Source organism: Arachis duranensis, chromosome 10, assembly GCF_000817695.3.
Source record: "Arachis duranensis cultivar V14167 chromosome 10, aradu.V14167.gnm2.J7QH, whole genome shotgun sequence".
In the NCBI taxonomy this organism is placed as follows: domain Eukaryota; kingdom Viridiplantae; phylum Streptophyta; class Magnoliopsida; order Fabales; family Fabaceae; genus Arachis; species Arachis duranensis.
The window spans coordinates 73,739,312-73,744,467 of NC_029781.3; the positions used below are offsets into that span (position 1 = coordinate 73,739,312).

At 40.5% G+C, this 5,156-nt stretch overlaps 1 non-coding gene across 1 annotated transcript; it reads left to right on the forward strand.

Annotated features, from left to right (window-relative positions):
- Positions 1-4,781: 4,781 nt before the first annotated feature.
- LOC127743666 (small nucleolar RNA R71) lies at positions 4,782-4,889 on the forward strand. The gene has a single exon (XR_008005050.1). It is a non-coding gene; the product is annotated as a small nucleolar RNA R71 (small nucleolar RNA).
- The last annotated feature ends 267 nt before the right edge of the window (positions 4,890-5,156 follow it).

The following is a 5,156-nucleotide window of genomic DNA, read 5'->3' on the forward strand; positions in this document are numbered from 1 at the left end:
TCACTTTTTCCTTTGGAGTTCAGAATGATTGGCATCTATAGGAACTCAGAGTTCAGATAGTGTTTATTGATTCTCCTAGTTAAGTATGTTGATTCTTGAACACAGCTACTTTTATGAGTCTTGGCCGTGGCCCTAAGCACTTTGTTTTCCAGTATTACTACCAGATACATAAATGCCACAGACACATGAATGGGTGAACCTTTTCAGATTGTGACTCAGCTTTGATAAAGTCCCCAGTTAGAGGTGTCCAGAGCTCTTAAGCACACTCTTTTTGCTTTGGATCACGACTTTAACCACTCAGTCTCAACCTTTTCACTTGGACCTGCATGCCACAAGCACATGGTTAGGGACAACTTGATTTAGCCGCTTAGGCCTGGATTTATTTCCTTGGGCCCTCCTATCCATTGATGCTCAAAGCCTTGGATCCTTTTTACCCTCGCCTTTTGGTTTTAAGGGCTATTGGCTTTTTCTGCTTGCTTTTCCTTTTTCTTTTATATAATTTCTTTTTTTCGCCACTTTTTTTTCACAAGCTTTTGTTATTCACTGCTTTTTCTTGCTTCAAAAATTAATTTTATGATTTTTCAGATTATCAATAACATTTCTCTTTTTCATCATTCTTTCAAGAGCCAACAATTTTAACATTTAGAAACAACAATATAAAAAATATGTACTGTTCAAGCATTCATTCAGAAAACAAAAAGTGTTGTCACCACATCAATATAATTAAACTAATTTCAAGGATAGATTTGAAACTCATGTACTTCTTGTTCTTTTGTATTAAAACATTTTTCATTTAAGAAAGGTGAAGGATTCATGGAATTATTCATAGCCTTAAGACATAGACACTAGACACTAATGATCATGAAGTAGAGATACAAACATAGACAAACATATAGCATAAAAATCGAAAAACAGAGAAATAAGAACAAGGAATGAGTCCACCTTAGTGATGGTGGCATCTTCTTCTTGAAGGACCAATGATGTCCTTAAGCTCTTCTATGTCTCTTCCTTGCCTTTGTTGCTCTTCCCTCATTGCTCTTTGATCTTCTCTAATCTCATGGAGAATGATGGAGTGCTCTTCGTGTTCTACCCTTAATTGGTTCATATCGTGACTTAATCCTTCTAGAGAAGTGTTGAGTTGTTCCCAATAGTTGTTTGGAGGAAAGTGCATCCCTTGAGGCATCTCAGGGTTTTCTTGATGATGAGTTTCCTCATGTGTCTCTTGAGATCCATGGACGGACTCTCTTATTTGCTCCATCTTTTTCTTAATGATGGGCTTGTCCTCTTCAATGAGGGTGTCTCCTTCTATAACAACTCCAGCTGAGTAGCATAGATGGCAAATAAGATGAGGAAAAGCTAGCCTTGCCATGGTGGAGGACTTTTTGGCTACTTTGTAAAATTTAAGAGAGATGACTTCATGAACTTCTACTTCCTCTCCAATCATGATGCTATGGATCATGATGGCCCGATCCACAGTAACTTCGGATTGGTTGCTAGTGGGGATGATGGAACGTTGGATGAACTCCAACCATCCTCTAGCCACAGGCTTAAGATCTAGTCTTCTCAATTGAACCGGCTTGCCTTTTGAGTCTCTTTTCCATTGAGCTCCTTTCACACATATGTCCATAAGGACTTGGTCCAACCTTTGATCAAAGTTGACCCTTCTAGTGTAGGGGCGTGCATTTTCTTGCATCATAGGCAAGTTGAATGCCAACCTTACATTCTCCGGACTAAAATCTAAGTATTTCCCCCAAACCATTGTAAGATAATTCTTTGGATTCGGGTTCATACTTTGATCATGGTTCCTAGTGATCCATGCATTGGCATAGAACTCTTGAACTATTAAGATTCCGACTTGTTGAATAGGGTTGGTAAGAACTTCCCAACCTCTTCTTTAGATCTCATGTTGGATCTCCGGATACTCATTTTTCTTGAGCATGAAAGGGACCTCAGGGATCACCTTCTTCTTGGCCACAACTTTATATAAGTGGTCTTGATGGGCTTTTGAGATGAATCTCTCCATCTCCCATGACTCGGAGGTGGAAGCTTTTGTCTTTCCTTTCCTCTTTCTAGAGGTTTCTCCAGCCTTCAGTGCCATCAATAGTTATGGAAAAACAAAAAAGCTATACTTTTACCACACTAAACTTATAATGTTGCTCGTCCTCAAGTAAAAGAAGAGAAATAATAGAAGGAGAAGAAGATATGGAGGAGAGGGAGAGATGTGTGGGTTCGGTCAAGGGGGAGAAGAGAGGGTTGTGTTGTGTGAAAATGAAGAAGGATGGAGGGGTTTATATAGTGGAGGGGAAGGGTAGTAGGTTCGGTCATTAGGGAGGGTTTGGGTGGGAAAAGAATTTTGAATTTAAAGATAGGTGGGGTTTATGGGGAAGAGTGGATGGATGTGAGTGGTGAAGAGGTGATGGGGAAGAGAGATTGAGGTGATTGGTGAAGGGTTTTTGGGGAAGAGTGTTATTGGATTGTGTGAAGAAGAGAAAAGGTAAGTTGAGGTAGGTAGGAATCCTGTGGGGTCCACAGATCCTGAGATGATCCTGTGGGGTCCACAGATCCTGAGATGATCCAGTGAGATCCACAGATCCTGAGGTGTCAAGGATTTATCATCCATGCACCAATGAGGCGCGTAAAATGCCCTCTGCATGCAATCCTGGCGTTCAACGCCAGATTGATGCTTATTTCTGGCGATCAACGCCAATCTGCAGCATGTTTCTGGCGTTAAACACCAGTTCCATGATTGTTTCTGGCATTTAACGCCAGCTTTCCTCAAGGTGTAATCCTGGCATTTGAATGCCATACTGCTGCTTGTTTCTGGCATTCAACGCCAGATTCATGCTCTGTTCTGGCATTGAACGCCAGCCAGATGCTCCTTACTGGCGTTTAAATGCCAGTAAGCTCTTCCTCCAGGGTGTGCTTTTTCTTCTGCTATTTTTTTATTCTGTTTTCAATTTTAGTATTTGTTTTGTGACTCCACATGATCATGAACCTAATAAAACATAAAAAAGATAATAAAAGTATAGATAAATAAAAATTGGGTTGTCTCCCAATAAGCGCTTCTTTAATATCAATAGCTTGATAGTGAGCTCTCATGGAGCTTCACATATGTTCAGAGCATTGTTGGGACCTCCCAACACCAAACTTAGAGTTTGAATGTGGGGGTTCAACACCAAACTTAGAGTTTGGTTGTGGCCTCCCAACACCAAACTTAGAATTTGATTGTGGGGGCTTTGTTTGACTCTGTATTGAGTGAAGCTTATCGTGCCTCTTTTTCATGTTTATAGAGGGATACCCTTGGGCCTTAAACACAAGGTAGTCCCCATTCAATTGAAGGACTAATTCTCCTCTGTTAACATCAATCACAGCTCCTGCTGTGGCTAGGAATGGTCTTCCAAGGATAATGCATTCATCCTCATCCTTCCTAGTGTCTAAGATTATGAAATCATCAGTGATGTAAATGCCTTTAACCTTTACTAACACGTCCTCTACCAATCCATAAGCTTGTTTTATTGACTTGTCTGCCATTTGTAATGAGAATGTGGCAGCCTGTACCTCAAAGATCCCCAGTTTCTCCATTACAGAGAGTGGCATAAGATTTATACCTGACCCCAAGTCACACAGAGCCTTCTTAAAGGTCATGGTGCCTATGGTACATGGTATTAAGAATTTACCAGGATCTTGTTTCTTTTAAGGTAAAGTTTGCTGAACCCATGTATCTAGTTCACTAATGAGCAAGGGAGGTGCATCTTCCCAAGTCTCATTACCAAACAACTTTGCATTCAGCTTCATGATGGCTCCTAGATATTGAGCAACTTACTCTCCAGTTACATCTTCATCCTCTTCAGAGGAAGAATAATTCTCAGAGCTCATGAATGGTAGAAGGAGGTTTAATGGAATCTCTATAGTCTCTATATGAGTCTCAGATTCCTTTTAGGTCCTCAATAGAAAACTCCTTTTTTTCTGGGAGACATCCCATGAGGTCTTCCTCATTGGGATTCACGTCCTCCCCTTCCTCTCTAGGTTCGGCCATTTTACTTATGTCAATGGCCTTGCACTCTCTTTTCGGATTCTCTTTAGTATTTATTAGGAGAGTGCTAGGAGGAGTTTCAGTAATTTTCTTACTCAGCTGGCCCACTTGTGCCTCTAAATTTCTAATAGAGGACCTTGTTTTACTCATGAAACTTAAAGTGGCCTTAGACAGATCAAAGACTATATTTGCTAAGCTAGAGGAGTTCTGCTCAGAATTCTCTGTCTGTTGCTGATAAGAAGATGGAAAAGGCTTGCTATTGCTGAGCTTGTTTCTTCCACCATTATTAAAGCCTTGTTGAGGCTTTTGTTGATCCTTTCATGAGAAATTTGGATGATTTTTCCATGAGGAATTATAGGTGTTCCCATAGGGTTCACCCATGTAATTTGCCTCTGCCATTGTAGGGTTCTCAGGATCATAAGCTTCTTCTTCAGAAGATGCCTCTTTAGTACTGTTGGATGCATTTTGCCATCTATTCAGACTTTGAGAAATCATGTTGACTTGCTGAGTCAATATTTTGTTCTAAGCCAATATGGCATTCAGAGCATCAATTTCAAGAACTCCCTTCCTCTGAGGCGTCCTATTACTCACAGAATTCCTCTCAGAAGTGTACATGAATTGGTTATTTGCAACCATGTCAATGAGTTCTTGAGCTTCTGCAGGCGTTTTCTTTAGGTGAATGGATCCACCTACAGAATGGTCCAATGACATCTTAGAGAACTCAGATAGACCATATGGTCCACTCTGAAAGCATGTTAGAAGGACATCTTTTGGTCATCTGCTTGTATCTTTCACAAGCTTCATAGAGAGATTCACCATCTTTTTGTTTGAAGATCTGAACATCCACTCTAAGCTTGCTCAGATTTTAAGGAGGAAAGAACTTAGCCAAGAAGGCCGTGACCAGCTTATCTCAAGAGTCCAGGCTATCTTTAGGTTGAGAGTCCAACCATGTTCTACCCCTGTCTCTTACAGCAAAAGGGAAAAGCATGAGCCTGTAGACTTCAAGATCTACTCTATTAGTCTTAATAGTCTCACAGATCTGCAAGAATTCAGTTAAAAAATGATAGGGATCTTCTGATGGAAGTCCATGAAACTTGCAGTTCTATTGCATTAGAGCAACTAG